This window comes from Aquila chrysaetos, chromosome Z (genome assembly GCF_900496995.4).
Source record: "Aquila chrysaetos chrysaetos chromosome Z, bAquChr1.4, whole genome shotgun sequence".
NCBI classification, from domain to species: domain Eukaryota; kingdom Metazoa; phylum Chordata; class Aves; order Accipitriformes; family Accipitridae; genus Aquila; species Aquila chrysaetos.
In genome coordinates, this window is record NC_044030.1 from 20,818,230 (window position 1) to 20,843,393 (window position 25,164).

At 40.1% G+C, this 25,164-nt stretch overlaps 2 long non-coding RNA genes across 2 annotated transcripts; one reads left to right on the top strand and one right to left on the bottom strand.

The window, feature by feature from the left end:
• Positions 1-1,013: 1,013 nt before the first annotated feature.
• Positions 1,014-8,680, bottom strand: LOC115337361. The gene is made up of 3 exons (XR_003922107.2): positions 8,588-8,680; positions 5,186-5,190; positions 1,014-1,028 (listed from the first exon to the last, which is right to left on the bottom strand). It is a non-coding gene; the product is annotated as an uncharacterized LOC115337361 (long non-coding RNA).
• LOC115337360 lies at positions 2,980-19,505 on the top strand. Its single transcript, XR_003922106.1, has 3 exons — positions 2,980-3,228; positions 12,102-12,106; positions 19,495-19,505. It is a non-coding gene; the product is annotated as an uncharacterized LOC115337360 (long non-coding RNA).
• The last annotated feature ends 5,659 nt before the right edge of the window (positions 19,506-25,164 follow it).

The window sequence follows — 25,164 nt, forward strand, 5'->3', positions numbered from 1 at the left end:
TGTCCCCTCCTGCAGAAGCCACGGCCATTGCTCAGGAAGGTGACTCTGCAGAGGTGCGAGGCGGGACAGGGTTACTAGTGATAAGCTCTGGGACAGCATGGTGAGGTTTGAGTGATGTTGTGCTGGTGAGGGCTTTCACTCTGCTGCACAATGTGCCAAATACAGTGGAGCACATTTCAAATGTTTGTACACAAATGCCCGCAGTATGAGGAATAAGCTTCCAAACCTGGAAGCTTTGGCTCAGTCCCAGAGCTACGACAATGTTTGCGTCAGCGAGACTTGGTGGGAAGAGTCCTGCGACTGGCGTGCTGTGATGGATGGTTCTAGGCTCTTCAGGAGAGGCAGGCGGGGCAGAGAGGTAGCGCTGTGGGTAAAGGTGGGGTTGGACTGTACAGTGCTTGCAGTTGGGGGTGACATGGTTGAGAGCCTCGGGTAAGGATTAGGGGGAAAGCTAATAAAGCAGATATTGTTGTGGGAGTCTGCTACAGATCACCCAGCCAGGATGATGGCATGGATGTATTAGTCTATAAGGAATTAACCCCCCCTCTAAATCAGTTGCCCTTGTCCTTATGGGCGACGTCAACTTCCCAGATGTTAACTGGGACTGTCATACAGCAGACACAAAGAGGTCCAGGGAATTCATATTATCACAAAATGTTTTGGTTTGGAAGGGACCTTTAAAGACCATCGAGGCCACCCCTCCCTGACATGGGCGTTGAATTCTTTGACTAGATCAGGTTGCTCAAAGCCCCATCCAACCTGACTTTGAGCAATTCCAGGGATGGGACATCCACAACTTCTCTGGGCAACCTGTTCCAGGGTCTTACCACCCCCACGTAAAAAAAAGTCTTCCTTACTTCCAATCTAAATCTACCCTCTTTCAGTTTAAAACTGTTGTCCCTTGTTCTGTCGCTGCAGGCCTTGGTAAAATGTCTCTCTCCATCTTTCTTACAAGCCCCCTTTAAGTATTGAAAAGCTGCAATAAGGCCTTCCCAGAGCCTTTTCTTCTCCAGGCTGAACAACCCCAACTGCCTCAGCCTTTCTTCATAGCAGAGGTGTTCCAGCCCTCTGATCATTTTTGTGGCCCTCCTCTGGACCCGCTCCAGCAGGCCCAAATGTTTCTTGTACTGGGGGCCCCTGAGCATGGTGCAGTACTCCAGGTGGGGTCTCACCAGAGCAGAGTAGAGGCAGAGAATCACCTCCCTTGACCTGCTGGCCACGCTTCTTTTCATGCAGCCCAGGATACAATCAGTTTTCTGGGCTACAAGCATACGTTGCTGGCTTATGTCCAATTTTTCATCCACCAGCACCCCCAAGTCTTTCTCTCCTCTCAATCCTTTCATCCCCCAGTCTGTACTGATACTGGGGATTGCTGTGATGCAGGTTCAGGTTGTTGAACTTGTCCTTGTTGAACTTCTTGAGGTTTGCATGGGCTCACTCCAAAAGCCTGTCAAGGTCCTGAAGCCTGTTGAAGATTACTTTTTGATACAGGTGCTAAGGGAGCTGAGTAGGAGGGTGCCCTCCTAGGTCAGTTGTTTGTAAATAGAGATGGTCTTGTGGGTGAAGTGATGATTGGTGGCTTGTCTTGGCAACAGGGATCATGAAATTGTTGAGTTTAAAATCTTTGGCAATATAAGAAAAACTGTGAGCAGAGATGCTACTGTGGATTTTGGAAGAGCAGGCTTTAGGCTGCTCAAGGAACTGGATAGTAATGTCCCCTGAGAATCTGCTTGCAGGGGTATTTGGGTCCATAAATGCTGGTCACTTTTTAAGAACTACCTTTTAAAAAAGCATGGGAGAAGGCATTTCTAATGGTTTGGAAGCCAAGCAAGTGGGACAGAAGTCTGGGTTGGCTGAACAGGGATCTCCTTCTGGATACTTAGGCCGAAAAAGAAAGTGTATGAACTTTGAAAGCAGGGTCAGGCTATACAGGAGGACTACAGAGGTGCTGTTCACTGCCATAGGGGGAAAATTTGTATGGTCAGAGCTCAAATGGAGTTGAAGCAGGCCAGTACTGTGGTAGATAACATAAAAGGCTTTTTAAATTATGTTAACAGCAAAAGGAGGACTAAAGAAGGCATCAGTCCATTACTTGATGAGGTTGCCTATCATCTCAGAAATAGGGATGAAGATAAAGCAGAGACATTTCATGCCACCTTTGCCTCTGTCTTTAACACTGGTGATGGGCCCTGGGAAGCCCTGGAGCCCTGGGTTGGAGGACCACAGCTGGGGGAGTGGTAGACTCCATGTTGTCTTTGAATTTGTACAGGATTTCCTGCTGCAACTGAATGTACATAAGTCCATGGGGCCCACTGGGATTCGTCCCAGGGTACTGAAAGAGTTGGCCTCTTGCAGTTATCACAAGACCTCTCTCAGTTATCAACGGTCTTGGGAACCTGGAGAGGTGCCAGTCAACTGAAAGCTAGAGAATGTTGTTCCAATTTTCAAGAATAGCCAGAAAGAAGACCCTAGTAATTATAGGCCTGTCAGTTTCATTTCAGTGCCTGGTAAACTTGTGGAGAAGAGTATTCTTGGAGTTACTGAAAAACTCTTGAAAGACAATGCAGTCATCAGTCAAAGCCAACATAGGTTTATGAACGGAAAGGTACGCCTTACTAACTTAATATCCTTTGATGACAAAGTTACCTGCCTAGTGGACAAAGGGAAGGTAGTGGATGTCGGGGTTTTTTTATTTTAGCAAAGCTTTTGATACTGTCTCTCACAGTATCCTTCTGGACAAAATGTCCCACATACAGCTGGACATGTGTTGTAGTTTAACCCCAGCAAGGAACTAAGCACCACGCATCCGCTCACTCACTTCCCCCCCACCCGGTGGGATGGGCGAGAGAACTGGGAAAAAAAACTTGTGGGTTGGATAAGGAGAATTTAATAGGACAGAAAGGAAGAAAATAATAATGATAATAATAACAACAATAAAATAACAATTATAATAATGATAAAAGAATTGGGATATACAAAACAAGTGATGCACAATGCAATTGCTTACCACTTGCTGACTGATGCCCAGTTAGTTCCCGAGCAGTGATTTCCCCCCCTCAGCCCAGGCCAACTCCTCTCAGTTTATATATTAGGCATGATGTCACATGGTATGGAATATTCCTTTGGCCGTTTTGGGTCAGCAGTCCTGGCAGTGTCCCCTCCCAGCTTCTTGTGCCACTCCTGCCTTCCTGCTGACTGGGCATGAGAACCTGAAAAATCCTTGACTTAGTCTAAACTGAAAACATCCTTGTGTTATCAACATTATTCTTATACTAAATCCAAAACAAAACACTATACCAGGTCCTAGAAAGAAAATTAACTCTATCCCAGCTGAAATCAGGACAACATGTACACAATACAATGGGTGAACAGCTGGCTGAAGGATGGGGTTCAAATTGTTGTAGTATTTGGGATAACATCTAGCTGGTGGCCAGTCACTAGTTGTCTTCCCCTGTTCTCAATTTTAGGGCCAGTTCTCTTCAATGTTTTATTAATGACCCGGACACAGGAGTTGAGTGCACACTAAGTTTGCCGAAAATACTAAACTAGGAGGAACCATTGATTTCCTTGAGGGTAGAGAGGCCTTATAGAGAGATCTTGATAGATTAGAGTGGTAGACAATCACCAACTGTGTGAAATTTAATAAGGACAAATGACAGATTCTGTACCTGAGGTGGTGTAATTCTGGATGTGCTTATAGACTGGAGGACAAGAGGCTTCAGCCTTGCAGAAAGGGATCTGGGGGTTTTGGTTAATGGTTATCTTAATGTGAGTCAACAATGTGCCCTGGAGGTCAAAAGGGCCAACCATATCAGGTGCATTAAACACAGTACATCTAACTGGTCAAAAGAAGCGATTGTCCCACTGTACTCAGTCACCTTGAGTACTGTGTGCAGTTTTTGTCTCCACAACATAAAAAGGATAGAAAAATACTAGAATATGTCCAAAAGAAGACAACGAAGATGGTGAAAGGACTAAAGGGCATGACTTATGAGGAGCAGCTGAGAAGTCCCGGTTTGTTCAGCCTGGAGGAGACTGATGGGTGACCTCATTGCTGTCTACAGCTTCCTCATGAGGGCGAGTGGAAAGGGAGGTGCTGATCTCTTCTCTCTGGTGTCCAGTGATAGGTTGTGAAGGAATGGCTTAAAGCTGCATCATGGGAAGTTCAGATTGGATATTAGGAAAATGTTCTTCACTGAGAGGGTGGTCAAGCACTGGAACAAGCTCCCCAGGGAAGTGGTCATGTCCCTAAGGCTGTTGGTATTCAAAAAGTGGCTGGACAATGCTCTTAGATACATGGTTTAACTTTTAGGTTGCCCTGTGTGGAGTCAGGATTTGGACTCAGTGGTTCTCAGGGGTTCCTTCCAACTCAGGATATTCTATGATTCGAAGTACCTCAACCTCACTGCCTAATTTGCAGTTGGCATTTGTGGACACAAAAAAGTGCAGTTTCCTTTTCTGCTTGCACCTATGTGACAAAAAAATGCTTTACTTCTGTTGTCCTTGAAGTCCCTCAACTCCAGGATTGCATTTTTATTCTCCAGGGTTATGCATTCTTATTGAGCCATTCTTTTCAGTTTGCAAGCCAAGTTTTGAAATTTTAATATGTCAGTCATTTCTGTTCCTTTGTGGCAGAACACTAATACACAAGAGACTTAACTGTGCTCAAAATTATTAAAAAAAAAAATAGTCTTAACCCTTAAAGCTGGTTTTGGATTAGAGATTGGCACTGAAATGATACATTCCTCATGCTTTCTGAGGTTTTGTTTGCCAAGTCTGCAGTGAAAAAATAAGAAACCTTCAGTGGCTTATAGGGCTAGAACATGGTTTTTGGTGTTTTGAGGAGTTTGTGTGTATGTATTGACATGTTCTTGTGCATGTGGACACAGCATGTTCAGCTTTGTACTTTTAGGTTTCATGTTAGGAAGTGATTGTGTGTAAGATTCTGATTGAAAGTGGGACACTGTTTTTTGGGGGGTTGGGTTTTTTTTTTTTTTGTCAAATGGGGATTTGCTTGCAAGATGCAGATTGAGATTTGAGCTAGGACACTTGAGGACTTTTTAGATGCAAAGACATCTGTAGTAGTAGGGACACCAGAATAAGACTTATCAATTCTGGCAAATATACTTATTTAATATGGTGAGATAACCAGGCCTGGGGGTGAGGAGCTCTGTAGCTGCAATACCTCTCCTATGTAATGTGCCTTGGAGTAGACTTTGACTATGAAAGGTCTCTATGGGAGATCCAGTCTTCTAAAACCTCTTTTTAGCCTCTCTCTACACCAAGAATCTGATGATTTATGACCAATTTTTAACATACTAATTCTAAACAGTTGTCTGTTCATTCACCAATGTGCTCTTAATTAGGGCTACCAGCCAGTGATTTTAGGGTTAAAAGAAATCAAGCAATATGAGTAACAGTCCTTTGGGTACTAAGATGTTTTCATTCACCAATGCATTTAAACAGAGATTCTTATTTATTCCACATTCTTAAACACAAGGATAACAGTTTAAAAAAATAACCAGCCTCTTTTTTTTTTCTAAAAATGAAGGAGCAGTGGCAGGTATCTGTTGATCCTGCAAGGGACTGGTAACTCTGTTGCTTGTGATGCATTCAGGACCAGACACTATAGCTTCAGCTGACTTGTTTGGCCAAGTCGGGAGCATGCATGTTCTTTCATTTCTTGTGTTTGTTCTCCAGACTAGAAAATACAATTATAGAAAGTTGTCAGACATCATGTTACAGCTTTAGGTCATGTCTTGTCCACATTGCAAAACCACACCAGGGCACAGCTGACTTTAACTATGCCAGGCACATATTCATGTTAGCTCTGCTGGAACTGTTGTGCTGACAGGTGCTGAGCAGCACAAGAATGAAAACTGTGGAAGAAGCAGTTTCTCCCATTTTCTCTTTTCCTTCATGACCTAGTTTAATTTGGAAAAATAACTGGAAAGTACAAGTTTTACACAAATTGAGGCACTTGGTATGAATCTTTTCTTTTTATTTTTTATTTTTTTTTAATATACATGTTTGGAAATGCAATTTTTCTTCCAATCTATTACTTAATGTAGTGGTCTGATCTTACGCCCAAGTCCAGGTAATTTAGAGTGGATCAGAGCAGCTCTTTGTGAGAAGAAACTTCAGCAGGAGAAAATAATTCTGAGTCTGTCCTTGGTCTGTTTGTTGAGATGCTCATATTGTAGCTTACATGGTCTTTAGGTGCAGTGAGAAATGGATGATCTTGCATGCTGGTATGTGGTATCTGTTTAGCTTGGGCAAGCACTTGCAGGCTGGGGTTTAGCTAGGACCATCAGAAATGTGGTGAATCATTATTGGAGAGGTCTGAATAGATGAATTTTCATCATGTGACTTCCTTTAAGTCTTAATTCAGCTATGTTCTTCCTTATCCAACAAATTACCAAATTTGTGTTTCCTGCCTGTGTTAAAATTTAGTGTAAAAACACAGTTTCTTATCACAAAATCACTTCCTCATGCATCAGAAGCTGCTGACAGTGAAGTGGAAAAAATTACACTTCTGTCTACTAGTCTAAGAATTATTTTGTGCTTATCTGTGACTTGCCTAATTTTTCTGGTCATTGAGTCTTATTTTGTTTGATACTTTTAACAGGTTGACATAGTAAGTGTAAGTAACTCTATACAATATAAGCCTAGAGGACCTTTCTGTTATAATGACAAATTTTATTGAGCTTTTTGAAGCTTGCTTGTCAAGGCTAGTATTTTTCTGAACATTAATGTTTTTGTGAGAGTTTCAGAATTTCCAAAATTTTTTTTTTTGAATGAGTGCACTAGTCCCTCTTCTCATACTCTGGTAAATAGAAAACTTGCAAGTCTTATTGCTTAAATTACATCTGTCAAATTGTCAAATCATACAAGCCTGGACACAGTGCAGACATTTTATGCATATCCAGTTGACAATCTGCCAGCCAGTTATCATGAGCTTTTAACACTGTAGTATACTTCTGCACAGAAAGGAAATTGAATGCATAGAGCCTAACATTTCTTGCAAATTATTGCCTCTGTTACATTGTGTGTGTGTGCGTATGATGTGTATGTACTTTTTACCCTCCTGAGGGAATTAGGATTAAAAGATTGCTTTGCCATATATTACAGGAAAACACACATAATTCTTGTGTGAGGAAACCTTTTGCATTCAAAGGCTTTATTAATCACAGACATCTCAGCAGTTTGAAAACTGAAGGATTTATGGGAGTCATTCTTTAAGAATGGTTGGAAATGATTACTGCCTTTTTATCTGAAATAACCTGGTATTCCCCTGTTTTTGTTTACTTACAAGTTATTTGTAGAAAGTCTTTGGATCTGCTGTGCTGAAAATATGGCTCTAATCCTTCAACCCTTGTTCATGTGAAAAATTCTTGTTGAGGTGATTAGGCTCTGTGAAATAATATCTGTTTGTGGGAGCAGAGGTTGTCACACCATGTCTGATCTGATCTGGACTGCAGCATTTGTTTTTTCCTTCCAGCTATGTGTTTTGTTGGAAGATCAAATGAAGCCATGAAAATGACGCTAACATACTGTAAAGAAGAGTACGTCTCAATATTTCTATCATCTTGTATCATGTGCCAGAGAGACAGCTGTTTTCTCCCCTACAATGAAGACATAGATGCATATTAAACTGTGGTTTCTGGCTGCCTTTCAGAACAATAAGAAACTACACACCTGTCAGCTCTTGGCAAGCAGGAGTACTAAAATTACTAACTTTGTTTCCACAGCATTCTCTCACTGACAAACACACCATTGGCTTCATTTTTCTCTCCATCACTTCTCAAAAGGCTTAGATTTCTCCCCAGAGGCACAGAAGAATTAAGCAGTTTTACTACTGCTTCTCATAAACGGCTTACTTTTTAGAAAGGCTACATTTTCATGCTAGGCTTGCTTTATTACTACTTTTCTTCTGGAACATTTTTTTTTGCCAATCAGTGTTTTGCATCTGTAAGCCTTTGTGTTACGTAGCACCCTCCTTTCCTAAGGCAGTCTAAAAACCCCGCAAGATAATGGCTCATTTAGTGATCAATTTGTCAAGTAATATTCACAGATGTTTTTCTGGTAGTACAGTGCAGGTAATATCCATGTGAATGATTCCTTCTCATAAGTGGCTAGGTAGAGGATTTGGTTTGTAATGTGTAGTGCTGAGTTCTCCAGCAGACAACTTTCCTTCATACCTGTCAAGCTTTTAATCATAGAATCACAGAATCATAGAATGGTTTGGGTTGGAAGGGACCTTAAAGATCATCTAGTTCCAACCCCCCTGCCATGGACAGGGATACCTTCCACTAGACCAGGTTGCTCAAAGCCCCATCCAACCTGGCCTTGAACACTTCCAGGGATGGGGCATCCACAGCCCCTCTGGGCAACCTGTTCCAGTGTCTCCCTTACATCCAATCTAAATCCACCCTCTTTCAGTTTAAAGCCATTACCCCTTGTCCTATCACTACGTGTCCTTGTAAAAAGTCCCTCTCGGGCTTTCTTGTAGACCCCCTTTAGGTACTGGAAGGCTGCTATAAGGTCTTCGCAGAGCCTTCTCTTCTCCAGGCTGAACAAAGCCAACTCAGCCTGTCTTCGTAGGAGAGTTTCCCCAGCCCTCTGATCATCTTCATGGCCCTCCTCTGGACTCAGTCCAACAGAGCCATGTCCTTCTTATGCTGGGAGCTGAAGAGCTGAACGCAGTTCTCCAGGTGAGGTCTCATGAGAGTGGAGTAGAGGAGAAGAATCACCTCCCTCAACCGGCTGGTGATGCTGCTTTTCATGCAGCCCAGGATACTGTTGGCTTTCTGGGCTGCAAATGCACATTTCCAGCTCATGCTGAGCTTCTTGTCAACTAATACCTCCAAGTCCTTCTCCTTGACTGCTCTCAATCCATTCTCTGCCCAGCCTGTATTTGTGCTTGGGATTGCCCCAACCCATGTGCAGGACCTTGTGCTTCGCCTTGTTGAACTTCATGAGGTTTGCACAGGCTCACCTCTCAAGCCTGTCAAGGTCCCTCTGGATGACATCCCTTCCCTCCCACCTGTTGATGACACCACACAGCTTGGCATTGTTGGCAAACTTGCTGAGGGTGCACTCAATCCCACTGTCCATGTTGCCAACAAAGATGTTAAACAGCACCAGTTCCAATACAACTCCTGAGGATCACCAGTCATCACAGGTCTCCACTTGGACATCAAGCTGTTGACCGCAACTCTTTGAATGCAACCATCCAGCCAGTTCCTTATCCACTGAGTGGTCCATCCGTCAAATCCATGTCTCTCCAATTTAGAGACAGGGATGTCATGCAGGACAGTGTCAAATGCTTTGTACAAGTCCAGGTAGATGACATCAGTTGCTCTTCCCTTATCCCCCAACGCTGTAAACCCATTGTAAAAGACCACCAGATTTGTCAGGTGTGATTTGCCCTTAATGAAGCCATGTTGGCTGTCACCAGTCACCTCCTTATGTTCCATGTGCCTTAGCATAGTTTCCAGGAGGATCATCTCCATGATCTTCCCAGGCACAGAGATGAGACTGACTGGCCTGTAGTTCCCTGGGCCTTCCTTTTTTCTCTTTTTAAAAATGGGCGTTATATTTCCCCTTTTCCAGTCAATGGGAACTTCCCTGGACTGCCATGACTTCTCAAATATGATGGATAGTGGCTTAGCCACTTCATCTGCCAGTTCCCTCAGGACCCACAGATCCATCTCATCAGATCACATGGATTTGTGCACTTTCAGGTTTCTTAGATGGTCTCAAACCTATCCTTCTCCCAGTCCCGCCTTTGCCTTCTGCGACTTGGTTGGTGTGGCTGGAGCACTTGCCGGTGAAGACTGAGGCAAAAAAGTTGTTGAGTACCTCAGCCTTCTCCGTGACCTGGGTAACCAGGTCTCCTGCTTAATGCTTAATCATGGCATTCAGTTTTAAATACAGAAATGTGAATGAGCACAGGAGAAAATTTCTGTCCTTAAGGACAGGTCCTTAAGGAGCTGCAGCAGATTCCTAGGGTGGACTTAAGGGCTGACTTTCAACCTTGGCTCTGCATCTCTAGCTTTTGTGGTCTTAGCTAAATCATTAAAGTTATAAGAAAACCATTAGACTTTTTATTGTGGTTTGGTTTTTTTTTTTTTTTCCACTTGGTATATTAACAATAAAACCAAAATGAAGAGAAAGATGGTTCAAGACACTTTACAAAATGATTGAAAACTTCCTCATGTCATTCCTGCCCCCACTTCCCCTCTCTTCCCAGTTCTTACAGCTCCCTCCCACTGCCCCCCAAGTTAAAAGCACAAACCAGGAATTCCTCAGAAAGTCTTTTACAAGGAATGTTGAAAACTTTGAAGACATTAATCCGAAACGATCTGTCAAAGATCCAGAAGAATGGAATCTAACTGAACTTTAACTACTTTATCCTACTTAAGCCGGAACAGAACTGCTGAGCCGAGCAATTTAAGATTCCCACAGCTGCACTAGCTATGTTTTCATTCGTGGTACTAAATTGTTTCCATTAGCCTGAAAAGGGTTATAAAACCTACAATCAATTTAGTTTCTGGAGCATTGTGTTTTGAATACCATTTAATAGGGTGTGACAAAAACACATACTTTCTCCACATGTTCTTACATTGCAAGCAGATTTTGCTTGGTACTAGGCAGTGCACCAAATTTCTGGACAGAGAAATGTTCAGCAGAGAAAGCGCTGCAATTAGAAATAAAGGAACAGTATCAGACAGCTAGAATGCCCAGGGCATGACAAGAATCTTAAGTGCAAGAGATGAGCACAAAGGAATAATGGGAATTTTTATCATCCATTTGCTCATCAGCTCCACATTTGCTATGGATAGAAGTCATTAGATTTGTTTAACGTAGGGGAAAAGAATAGATTCAAAAACTGGAAACATCAGTGAACCCAATTGGACAGGAATATATTTAATACTAATATTAATAACCATAGATGGCTGAATATGATGAACAGCTGTGGGCAGAAGGAGGAGGATTCTTGCTTTCTCCCAAAGAACTCAATGACTTGGATTTTTCAGCCTAATACACCCACAGCATTTTTGTTACATGAATAAGCACATATATTTTAATAAGACTTCTTGATAGGGGAGGAAAGATTGCTTTACTTACCTTTACTAATGCTCTTAATCTGTAAATATACCATACCTCCTGACAGTACTTCAGCTTGTGTTTTGTATTCACAGTGTATCTTAAATCAGTCTATTCAATGGGAAAATGACTGTTTAATCAGGAATTGTGAGTAAACATGTTCAAGCAACTTATATGATAAGGCATTTCTGAATGGTGATGTGGAAAACACATTGTCCCATGACAGCATGTGCCTAACAGTGCATTTTGTGGCTCTGTAATCATGTGCTGCAGTACACTGTAAAACATGTGAATGCTGACTATCAAAAAGGGACTTAATTCTATTTCTGACACTGGATGATCTTAATTGTCTTTCCTAGGTGTTTTATTGTGTCTTAATTTACACTTAACACTTTTTAAGTGGAAGAAAAAGAAGTCTGACAAATTTCACTTGTCTAGAAATATATTACAATGTTAACAAGCCAGCTCCTTGCCAACCAGTGCTGTAGGGTAAGAAATGAAGCAAAGATCATGGTGAAATTGGATTGTGTTGGTTGTAGTCCACTGATTTCAAGGTGTGCTTTTTTAATCTGATTTGTTCTTGCGGGTATTTTTAATGGGCCCTTTTAAAGATCTTAAAAATTAGGTAAGAACTTTTCCAGATTGACTTTTTAGGCAGAGAAAATTACCTGCTACTAAAGGAATATGTCATAGACATTTCTAAGCTTCTTTTCACTAGCATGTATGTGGTTATTTAAGTGCTATATGGCAATAGGGGATATCACTAGTATTTTGTAAGATGATGATAATAAAAACCTAGTATGCTTTACCTGATGTGTAAAAGTAGCAGGCATTAAACCTGATTGAGAATTGCTACATAATCTTTTCATGCAACAATATTTAAGATGCCAAAACACTGGTTCCAATGTTCAGCTCAGTGGCCTAAGTGGAGCTAGCTGTTGTAAAGCAGAGAGAAATTACAGAAAAATAGAGCTTGATGGGGATTACAGAGACTGTGTAAACCATCCTGTTTTCCTGAAGCTGAACGAGGTGTCTATCACACCTAAGGGTCTTTCCTTCACCTGTTCTTACATGTTTCCAACCGCAGAAACTTAGCAAACTTTTCCATCTATTCCAGTCCTCTGTCCTTTCCACTGGAGAAGTCTTCTTCATACCTAATCTAATCTCTCCTACTACCACTTAACCCTATACTTTGTCTCAAACTTGACAAATACAGAGAACAGTTCTTTCCCTTCTTGGCAGTTGCATATTACAGAAGAGAGTTACATCAGATATCTTCTGTTCTTTCCTCTTACCACAACACTCATCCCCATTGTTTTTTGCTTCTTGATCACATTTTAGAATCATAGAATCATTTAGGTTGGAAGAGACCCTTAAGATCATCAAGTCCAACCATAAACCTAACACTGCCAAGTCCACCACTAAACCATGTCCTTAAGCACCACATCTACACATCTAATAAATACCACCAGGGATGGTGACTCAACCACTTCCCTGGGCAGCCTATTCCAATGTCTGACAACCCACTCAGTAAAGAAATTTTTCCTAACTTCCAACCTAAATCTCTCTTGCCTCAACTTGAGGCCATTTCCTCTTGTCCTATCTCCAGCCACCTGACAGAAAAGACCAACACCCACCTCACTACAACCTCCTTTCAGGTGGTTGTAGAGAGCGATAAGGTCTCCCCTCAGCCTCCTTTTCTCCAGACTGAACAGCCCCAGCTCCCTCAGCCGCTCCCCACAGGACTTGTGCTCCAGGCCCTTCACCAGCTTTGTTACCCTTCCCTGGACATGCTCCAGCACCTCAGTGTCTTTCCTGTAGTGAGGGGCCCAAAACTGAACACAGCACTCGAGGTGCGGCCTCACCAGTGCCGAGTACAGGGGAACAACCACCTCCCTGCTCCTGCTGGCCACACTATTTCTGATACAGGCCAGGATGCCGTTGGCCTTCTTGGCCACCTGGGCACACTGCTGGCTCATATTCAGCCGGCTGTCAACCAGCACCCCCAGGTCTTTCTCTGCCAGGCAGCTTTCCAGCCACTCTTCCCCAAGCCTGTAGCGCTGCATGGGGTTGCCGTGACCCAAGTGCAGGACCCGGCACTTGGCCTTGTTGAACCTCATACGACTGGCCTCAGCCCATGGATCCAGCCTGTCCCGACCTATCAGTAGAGCCTTCCGATGCTCAAGCAGTTAACTTGGTGTCATTGTTTTCTCTCTATCTGGTCACTTTTATGCTCTCTTTTCAGTTGAGCACATCTTACAGGCCAGCAGGATCTTCTAGGGCTCTGTGCAGGACAGAGGGATCCCTCCGTGTGCATGCTGCCTCACAGCATGCAGTGCTGATGCGTCACCTTCTGTTTGCGGTCTCTGCTTATCCCCAGAGCCAGAGTTACTACCTGGCCAGTGTGATATATCTGCTATATGCCAAGGTAAAGGCAGAATTTTATTTCTGTCTTTATTGAACTGAACCTTATTTTTCTTCTTCACCACATCAGCATTCTACTGGAATCATTAAATTTTCAAATTGTATTCTCCAGTGTGATTTCAGCAGACTTGTATCTGTAGTCTCTGAATTGGCTCTTCTCTGGTATCCAAATAATGAGTGAAAATAGTGAATGATAATGAATGATATTTTGATACCTGATTCAGTAGGGTGGCAAATTTAAGTTTGGGGTTATCTTTTTTGTGTTAGTCATTATTGAAAACCTCACAGATAACTGATTTGATCTCTTACTATCCTTTTCTTCTATCCATCCTATCTCCTACTGTAGCTTGCTTTTTACCTGTAATGTACTTTTTTATTAAGTAGCTGCTAAAACTGTGAAGTATTTTCCTCTTAGATTTGTATCCCACAGAGTGTAATCTACTGCTTATTTGAAGTTTCCTTTGCCAAAATGAGTTGTCATTGTTTTGTTAGTTTCCTCTCATAAAAATGACTATGCTTACAGATAACATTGTTCAGTACTTCTAGTAATGATCTGCTTTCGAGTGCTAAAATACTTTTCAAAAAACAATAATCCTCATTGCTAACTTTGTTTCCCAGGTTTGGTTTCTGTGAAAGTGTTTTTAGAGCAAAACAGTTAATCCATTTTTGTGGAAAGGCTTTCAGGGTTTAGTAACCCCTTAACTGTTTTGTGATCTTTCTAGCATAGGGATCCACCTGCCAAAGCAGATAGAGACATGGATGTGTGGCTGTAGTGTGACCATTTGTGTCATACACAATGGGTAAATAGCAGCATTTTGACTCTATCATACCTGTGTAATACATTTATATAATTTTTTTGAGCAAACTGTGCAACAGCTGGTAATAGAGATGAAGATTCTGTAAGAAAGTGTGACTTTGGAAATGTAATGAAACTGAGGAGGTAAGTGCAGCTTAGGTCTATTTAGAATGTGGAAAGGCTTTTTTTTAGGAAAGTATGTTTTTAAAGTTTTAAAAATGTCTGGTCATTTGAGAAAAGTGAACCAGTTTATGCCATAATTGAGAATGGACCTTTGTATGCAAAAAAGTTGGAAAAGAATATAATTGCTGTTGAAATGCTGAGGGGGGAAAAAAGGTGACTTCAGTGAAGTGTGTTGGGTGATGTTGCTTCTAAACTGCTATATAATTCAATTCCTGCTAAACCAGTAGAGAAATGTAGAGAAATGTTTGGAAATTTTATATAATCTTCTACCCCTAAACCACCTAACAATTGCAGAAAACTTTCTACTTTGATAGGAATATAAAAAAACCATTGAAGTATGAGTATATTAGTGTTAATCTTACCAATATTTCCAGATAAGAAGTGTTTTGAATAAGAATAAAGGACTTTGTGACTCCATAGTAATGAAATAATTTAAACTAAATAAGATCTGAGACTGGTTTGATCCCAGCCAAAACTGTGGCATTTGTTGTGATAATTGCTACAGCTGTTAGGGAACTGTGACAGCTTGATGTAGCCTCTGATGGGTCAAGAGGGAGACAACACCTGTAAAGACTCTACTTCCATCATGTGAAGGAGTGCTAGAGAACCACTGACCAATGTCCCAAATACAAACTATGTGGGAAGCCAAATAAATTGAAACAGGAAGATTTTGCAGGTGAGTGCAATAAATGGAACTGGCAGTGTAATAGCAACAAATCTGTGTACAGTGCTCTTGGCCAGTTATGGAGCTTGCAGCCTTTTCAGTGCCGAAGCAGCCATTCCAAAGGACCTGGAATGTTTTGAATCGCTTAACCATGGGCTACCATTATGGGAGTGGGTAGTGAAGAGGAGGTGGGAAGGTGGAAGTGTTAAGGCTTGTTTCCCAAGAGATACAAAACTTGGCAAACTCCAGCAAATGTAGTAGCAGTAGTTTAATCTTTTAAAAATGTGCTTTTATTAGACATGACCCGTGGCAGTTAGGAAAGGGGCCATACTTAAACTCCTAATGAGGAAGTGTTTGTACTAATGTGCTGGGTTTTGTGCTTGAGTGACTGAAGTGTGGGCATATTTAACATACCCAGAATGGAAACAGAGCAAGACCCTCTAGAAAAAAGGCCGTAGTGGACACAGTATGAGTGTGTGAGTTTCTAAGCTGTCATGGCTGTTTGCTAGCTGAAAGTGAGTCATAACCTTACCAAATACATTTTAAACTCTATGCAGTTTAGCACATTTGCTGAAGAAAGCTGACTAAAGATGGCATTAGTAACTTATGAAGATATGGTGTGGTGGAATTTGGCTCTGATTTTTGCTTGTCACCTATATGCACGTGGTTCTGAACACGCAGTTCTCAGCTGAGTGATGCATGCCTACCAAACTGATGAACTAACACCAGGTTGTGTCTACAAAAGGGTCCTTCTAGAAAAATTTAACAGTTATATATATTAATTCAGTTCTACCTCAACTAAAAGAATTGACTTTTTTTTCCATGAAGGAAGTGTTTGTGTGTGTGTGTGTGAGATTTTCAAGACCTAAGTTGTTTTCAGTTGTCATCTTCCCCTGTCTTTTTGCTTCTGTTTTTTTTTTGCTTAGTGACAAACAGTACAGTATGTGCACCCAAATTATTCCAATTAATGAGTCAACTTCAAGCATTCTTTCTTAAAATACAGTTGTCTGTTGCCATTGCTTGTGATATCCCCTAGTAGGTTTAAACTGCATATCACAAAGCATGGTATATCTGACTTCTAGTGTTTGAAAACCAGAGCTCTGTAAATGATGCAGTCACTACAGGTGAAACACATGTATTTAATAAGGACTTGCAGAACCCATGCTCTGATTATGACTTCATTAAACTGCAAATGTCTTGCAGATTAAGTTATTGACCATCTTTTGCAAGGTCTTGAGATGAAATTCTGAAGATGAGATTAAATCTGAATCCTTAAATGTGGTGCAAGAGGCATCCATTTATACTAGCATTTTGCCAATCAATGAAAGTAGGAAAACAGTACTGGAAGAATTTGTATATTCATTTGGTTGCTAGTGTAGCATGAGTACCTCAGAAAACTAAAATTTCACACCTCCCAAGAACTTGAAAGCTACAAATTATTATCCTCTGTATCCCACTTTCCAGATTTTTTTGTGACTTTGCTCCTCATTCTTTTGGTACTTCACTCATTATTACTGAACTCAGAGCAATAGGAATTTCTTACTGTTGCTGGTTTCCTATCTTTTTGTGAATAAGATGCATGTGAGACAATGGAGACCCTGCTATCATAGTTGTTCTCATTAAAGGACAACACATGGTCTGCAGGCCACATATTTGTGAAGTGATTCTTTTGGCTTATTGGACACCACTCATACGGCATGCTGACAAGGCAGTGAGAGGCAGTGAAAGCTTGTGGCTTCTGTTTCTGTCCCCTCACCTGCTTTGCAGCGTCAGAGTGACTCCACTGCTTGAAATGTTAATTTTGGTGAGGATAGAGGATGGAAAGGAGGGCTCAAGAAGCTCAGAGGAGTGGGAAATATAATTCATAAGTCAGAATTTTTAGTTGCTCATCTTCTTTTTTGAATCTCATGCCTCTTCACTAAATAGTCATTAGATAAAATGTATAATCAGGCTTAAAAAGACAATAGGGAATAAAGCATTACAGTTTGATGTTCTCAGACACTGTGGGTGTGCAGCCCAATGGAAGGTCCCTACTATAGCTTCTTCTGACCATGCTTTCTTGCTCTCAGACCTGAGAGGGAAAAGGAGAAAGGTCATAAATTTCATGATGGAGGTAAAATTAACATCCATGGAAAGTCCTCTATGAAGTACAACTTCATGAGAATCAGTCTTGTGGACTTTATTACAGTATTATGTGAACCCTACAGACAATTTTTAAAAATAAGATTTTAATAAAGATGCCTGTCAGTGTTAACTAACTTTAAGTTCAATGTATTTACTTTTGTTAAGCATTTTTAACCTATTAGAATTTAGTTAATTTTATTATTGCTGAATGGGCTGTTGTGTGATTGAAATGAGAGTTTGTTAGTTGGTAGATTCCACTGAACAATATTGATCTTCATCCCTCTTATGGGGATATAAAAATTTAGCAGAAGACAAGATGATTGAAATATCTGCCTAAATTTTGCTCAGGAATGTAAATAGAGCTTGCATTTATTTTTTTTCTAAATAAAATGAAAAAGATGCAAGATGTTCATTAATAGAGCACTATTGCTCAGACAATTAATTTCAAACTAGGTATAGTGGAAGAAGACTGTAGAAAAAGCAGAACATTAAACCAAATAACACAGATTTCTAAAAAGACATTAAAAAAAAATTGTTAATGTTTGCTGAGAATCTGAATACCAGAAATCGCATAGCTTGAAAATTCTTGAAGCTGTTGGCTCCTTTCAGATCTTAGCTTTTTGCTATTATGATAAGGCCTTTGGCCTCAAGGCGAAGGCAACAATTTTTAAGTATGACATTTATAATTGCATATGTGACTTGTTTATATGCAATGTACTTTATTTATATCCTAATTTTGGTTGTGTTAATGGGTCTACTGCCTTATTCATCCTTGAAACTACAGATACCTTTGACCGAGTTTTACAAAATGCACTCCCAAAGCATGATTATAAAACCAAGCATGCTAGGTGCATGCAGAAAAGTAAGAAGTTGTATCCACAAAGCTTGTGATTATGTACAACCACATAGTTATGTTTGCATTTTGGAAATAAGATGATCTCTTTGGACCTGTAGATCCTTGTATGGTCTAACTTCTATACATACATTAGACCTCTTGCTTTGCAAAACTGGCTTCATACTTCTAATAGAATGAGACACAGAATCAATAAAGCATTCGACGTGTAATGATACACAACTAGAGTACTGTTATGGCATTATGTAAATAATGAATAGAAATTTAGAAAATTGAATGGAAGTATATTAGCTACCAAGATGGTACAAATCAGCTTACGGAGTTTTTTGGCTGTATAAAGTGTTAGTTAAAAGAACTGAGTTAGCTCATATCACTGTAATAAAAAGATTCTCCACAGAGAAAATCTCTCACTCTGTGCTTTCTTTAAAAAAGACAGTTTATTCAAAAAGCATGTTGACTTTTTGTTGGCACCAGCTGTAGCAATGTCAAGCAGACACCACAACAGATCAAGTATCCATTTGAAATAAAGATCTGTTAGTGTATGAACTTTTTTTTGTTACTCAAATTCTAGACCACCATGGCATAGAATGTGAGTAACATCTGTTTTCTTGCAGTGTACTATTTATCAAGCTTATTGAAAGAGGAGTCAACTATTCAGATCACTGTATCCTTGCCCACTCTCAATTAGTACCCTCATTTATTCAAAAACATCTGGGTTAATCTGAATCTTGCCATATTCCATACTTTATATGATGGCCTCTGGTCCTCATACTTTGCCATCTATATTCTCTCAACCGCTGAAAATCTTGTAAGTACCTACTTCAAAGAACAGACAGGTTACTTAATTCATGTGTATGATGATATTAATTCTGTTTATCTTGTACCCAGTGTAATTTGATCTGGTATGGTTTATTTTGGATGTTATAATTTTAAACATATTGGATATTTTTATTTCATTGTTGTTACATGTGTGTAATTGAATTGGATCTCTTCTGTGGGTTGAGTTATTTGTGTGAGCTAGGGTTTGAAATGTTGGTACTGAGGTGTTTACCAGGTCAAAGTATGTTGTTTAAAGCAGTATCTCAGTTTTTGACAGTTTGGATAATATAAGAATAAAATACCACAAAGGTAATGGAAAACAAAAAACTAATGGAAGGAGAAAAAAAATTCAAACTGGAACAAATGAGAATTAGTTAGGCTTCTACAGTTATTACTGGTTTGTGTTGGATGAGCCTGAGTATAATTAAAAGCTGATTTTAGATTTATCCACAGCTTTCTTTTTAACATGAAAAATATGCATGTGAAAATACATGTTAATTATCTTCAACTATTGGAAAGAAGCATTACTTTCCCAAAATTACAAACTATCTTTCCAGAAATGAAACTGCTTAAGTGTTTGTTCTAATGTAGTTGTTGCTTCTAGGGCTGCAGCTGAAACCTCACTGTTTACTTTCTCCAATAGTTAGGTGCTTTTCTCAGGAGCATGACAGCCCAGTTGTTTTACTGTTCTTTATGGTCTGACCAAACAGTTTAGGAGTTTTTTTAAAGGAAGGTACCAAAGAACAACTGATCTGTTTCCCTTCCCCTATTCACTAGTGTATTCACTCCAGTGCTTTAGCAAAAAGACTTTTAATTACATCAGAGGTGTAAAAAGTTCAATTCACATGTGTGTGTTTGCTCAAATTACTCTGATCTTGATTTTAAAACCCTGTAATTTGGATCTGTTGAATCAGGGGAATCTGCTAACTAGCTTTCTTAAGCCTGCAGACGCTTGGGGCCTGTTTTCCTTTGTGCATGTGTTGTTTCTGGCTCTAATCTCTGCTTTTGCTCAGGAAATTGTTCTCCAGAAGCACTTTGTGGATACCTGCAACTTTTAGACTATTCAGGTCAAATACGACCAGAGGCCCTGTTACGTCGTGCTACGAAATATTTTAAAAAGTGGAGCATATAAGCACAAACCATCCTGTGACTGCCCTTTACTTCACAAACTGTAGCTGCATGAAGGGAGCCAAAAGAACACTCTTTGCAGCACCAGTATGCCTCTTGTGGGGTCCAGAAAGCAAATACTGAAACTGCCAGTATTTTCTATCCAATATTGCATTGGGTCTTGTCTCCGGACTCCTACCTGTCCAGCCAGGTCCTTGTTGGAAAATGTTTCTTCAGCCTTTAAAAAGGGGAAGGTATTAGCAATCTTCCTTTTGTAGTTCATGTGCCAATCCCTTCTTTCTTTTTGTCTTCATTTTATAACTGAGTTAAACATTTGTTTAGAAGGAATTCTTTTGGCCCTTTAATGATTGAATGAACTCAGCTAGGAAGTTAAAGGTGAAAACTACTATGCCTTGCTGTCAATCACCTCAATTAGTCACTTGCTCATATTGGATTTCCCTGAAATTCTCTCCTTTGGTCTTTACCACCCGCTTGCACTTTTCCTTCATGCGAGCCTTAAAGTTTGTGTTATTTTGGTAGTAATAGTCAATAGGGGAAATATACTATGCTACAAGTCAAATGAGCACGTAGATAATGAACCAAAGTATCAGTGCTTGTGTAATAGCTGGTTGTAGTTCTAGAGGGCTGTAAATAATCACTGAGAGTATACTAAAGCCCAATTTATTTTGACAATGATGGACTTGTTGGTTAGAAGTTTTCAGATTACCTTTATCTGGTGGTAGGTTGTGGATACCCTTCTAAATTTGGGATGCAGGGATGTCGTAATTTGTGGCATAGTGTCATGATGATAGAGCAACATCAACTCTTCCCGTCATTTCAGAATGTTTTTCAGTGTTCCCAGTTGTGTGTAAATCCATGAGGAGCTGGATTATGTTGGAAAAATATTGGAAGGCAGATATGTCTGAAAAAGCAAAGCTGTTGAACTATTTTTTTTCTGTTCAGACTGTTAAAGCTAATAGTAATTACACCTAACTGCAATATGTCGGTTCTTCCCTGACAAGGTGACAAAGACTTTCTAAATCTCCCCTCGCTGACAACAGAGAATAAATGCATACTGAAGTATAACGATTGTGTTATGGTTGTGTTTGTCTAAAACTGTAAGTAAGGAAAAGTTTTGGGATTTGTTAAACCAAGTAGTACAGTTGGAAAAAACAGAAAATCCATTATGTATTGAAATAAGATTACATTCTCCAAAACTTCAGAAAAACAGTGGAGGTTTTTCTAGGATGTTTAGGGAACACATACTTTCATTTACAATGACACATTTTTTCTTTAAACATAGCTGCATATATTACTTTGTGAATAAGGCGAGATTATTTAAGTGAGATTGCTAGGATTTCTTTCTTTGTGTTCAAGAATGTCTACATTTTCACAAATGGATGTTGTGCTTTCTGAAGAAAGACATGGCATACAAAATTGCTGGATGAAGAATGATAATCCATCTAATTTATTTTCTGAAAATGTAGCATACTGCCTGATTAACCTTATTGGCATCTTTCTTCCACTTGCAGGGTGTAGCTCTGGCAAGGGATTAAGTGAGAGACAAAGCTTTTATTTTCTGAGAAAATGCTCATTCTGATTTTTTCATTGGAAAGCAGAGATAAGCAGTACAGTCCCGTGTGTAGAGGTGCTTGTACGTGAATGTAAGTGGCATATCTATGTGTGTGTGCTTGATATATAAAGTCTTTAGGAATTGTGTTGTGGGAGAGGCAGAGTTGAAGGAATAAGGAGTTTCCAACAGGAATGTGTCAGAGACTCCCAGTAAGGACAGACATTTCGACTACGGATGGCCGCATTTTTGGAATGCAGACCACACAACTGGGATTTGTATGTATGCTTGGTTTAAAAATAGAACAAAACGGGAAGGCTTAGAGAAAAATGCGAGCAATGACCACTGTCAGTAACTTGTGTGGCTTTTCCACATTTTGTGGAACAAATAGCTATTGAAATCTGAGCACACAAAGCATGTAGTAGGTTTAGTAATGACAAGTAGTTTCAGCACGCTATCATTAACATAGGGTGGTATAATTTATAAAGCATGTACTATGCAGTTTAACACCAAAGCAGAGAGAAGAGGAGGAGAGAAAGAATTGTTAGTCTGCAAAATCAAAAGTGTCTCTTATCCTTAGATGTAAACATTTTATTTTTCAAATGCTCATTACATTTTTGTCACTAACAAAAGGCCTCTGTCATTTTCAGTTAACGCAGTGGCAAGAGTGAGTCATGAAGATGACCTCTGTCCTTATACCTCCATATTAATCCGAAAGGGAAAGTCTCAGCAGACTGTTTTTACTGTACGTAATTAAGCAATTCTGAATGCTCAGTGAAACTTGAATGGTATGGCATAGAGCCTGGTAATATGACAGTTAATGAGATGAGACTTACACTTTTTCTGCCTCTATAATAAGTGAAAGCTTTTGCCTTCAGATCGAGGGCAGACAGATACTGAAGTATTCATTAAAAATGCTAAAACCGACAACAAGGGCACTGTTCGGTGTCTCTCCGTTTTATGACTCTCTCCAAGAAAGGAGAAACTAGATGAAATTATTTCTTAATTATTCTTATTCAATATCTGTAATAAGCTGTGACATTTGCATTCATGGTGGAGAAGACTAAAAAGGAGACGTTCAGGAAACTGCTAACAACACAGGGAGTGATTTATGCTGCTGTATCTTTCTTTCAGAGTCCAAAATATTCAGACTGGCTGAAGCTACATAATTAATTTCATTCTGTTTCTGTAATAAGAAGATAATATTGCCTTGAAAAGAGTTTTTTGTGTTTTTCTCTGCTGCCTTTCCGCATTCATATACTAAATAATTTTGCTTTGTGTAAGTCTTCTACTTGCCATTGGTGTTTCTTGCGTATTTGCAGCATGATATTCTTTGCAGCTATGTATAATACACGGTTGGGGAGGGGGCTTTCCAATGAATTGCCCAGCTTAGTTGATATTGAGAAAATGTATTATGTGGATTTTTAAAAATGCCTAGATTAACATTGGTAAACACAACTACATTTAGATTCTGTATTTAAAAAAAAAATTCAAAAAATAATCACAAAAAAAAAGTGTTGTGAATTATTTTCTGAATGTTTATGTACATGGTGTTAACACTGGAAATCTCACTAATTACCTAGGGTTGGCTAGCTTGCTTATGTATATTTGGCTGCAATCACAGAAGTCCAGACACCTCCCCAGAGAAGAACAGCAACAAGACCATGTCTACATCTGAAAATGTAATCAAGGCTGGAGCCCTAAGCTTTAACCCAGCAAGCCTACTGAGACATCACTGTTGTGTTCAAATTAGGGCTTCAGTCTTAGATTGAAGGAGGCAGCTGAGGCACATTCTTCTCCTCACTGGTCTTTTCCCCCAGTGACTTGTGCTAACCTCTTTGATTTCTCTCTTAACCTGTTTACACCTCACGAGCATTCATAGTCTCTCTTGCTCGGTTTTGCTGGCCCTCCTCCAGCTGGAGGGATTCTGGATTACTGAGTGGAGAGTATCCAGCCCCAGGATCATGGTTGGTCTGCTGAAAAAGTCTGTGGGTGAAGATGCAAACCCAGACTTAGACCCAGATGTACATTGGTTACAGGTGTACTGTATTGTTCAGTAATTCAGAATCCTCAAAATTTAGAGGAATTTTGATGCACTGTCCAATGTTGGATCACATGAGCACCACATGTGTTGGATCACATGAGCAGCTGTCACTGCTTTTTTTACAAAGATGCAAGTGAAAGCCAACCTATTTCAAATGTTTTGAGCTCTGGAGAGATACTGGTTAATAGGTGACTTATAAGTTACACAGAGATTAGTCTTTACCAGATGGAGTCATCTCATGATCAGCAATTCATACAAAACCACTTTTGTCAATTGTTCCAAAAAGAGAGATGTATGAACTTCTGATCCACAGAGATTTATTCTGTTCCATGTTTTTCTTAAATCAAAGGGTACTTTCGCAAAAAGACCAGGAACTGCACGTGCCTAAGAAGTACTATTTTTATTTTACAATGACGTTCAGAAAGATTTCATTTCAGAATTTTGTTTCATAGTCAAGTTTGTAGCAAAAAAAATCCATAAAACATGAGGTTATACTATAGCATCAGCAGAGGGGCTTAGTTCAAACGTGATGTATTTCAGAGTACTTTGAGATGTTAGCCTTGAATACAGAAAAGTGGAACTTGAGGCAAGGCTCCTGGTGATAGCCATGTAAGCTTTGCCTAAGAAAGCGTTGTGGGACTAGGGGTGTTGCAGTGTTTTTTTGTTTTCCACTGACACTCACTGTACACTTCAGGAAAGAGAAATGCCCTTTTCTGTTGAATTTTTTTTTCCTTTGATTATTATAAATGCTGCAAGCAGCAAGTGAATTTGTGGAGGAGGGGAACCGAGAACATTTTGTAATTCTTGAAAGGTTAATTGCACTATTTATAGACCTAACTGCAAAGGGAAAAAACTCTTAGTGTGACCCGGCAAGGTCAGCTTAGTAATAGCAACCTAAATGGAGCTCTGACCAGTCATGAATTACTGTCTGTGATACTGGGAATGCTGACAGTTCAATCACAGCACTGTTTCAATAGAGAACTCCATATATTTAAAGCGCTGATACTGTTTTCCCTCTAAATGACAGGCTTGACAGATGGGCCGAAAGCACTGCAGACGTTTGAACAAGGAAATAGAGAGGGAGCCTGCTGGAAGCAGGGCTTCACGCAGCCAGCCGTGGATGATGAATAGAGTGTGATTGTGTCTGACAGGTAGTAATATAACTATTCATTCACCACAGAACACCTGGAGCACACTATATTAAATGGTACAAGATGGAGAGATTCTGTGACAGGAATGGGAAGTGTGAATCCCATGCTGAGTTTAGGTACAGCAATATAAAAGGTCAGGGGTCGTGCAATATAGACTGCCTGAGAGAAGGATGTAATTAAATTATTTGCTTACTAAAGTCTTTCTAATGTTTTGCTAACATGTTGCCAGGATCATTATTTCAGCATGTCTGCATAGCTGAAATGAAAATAGCAAATGCTGCTTGCTGACTGCCGTGCTCCCGTTTTGCCTTTGGAGG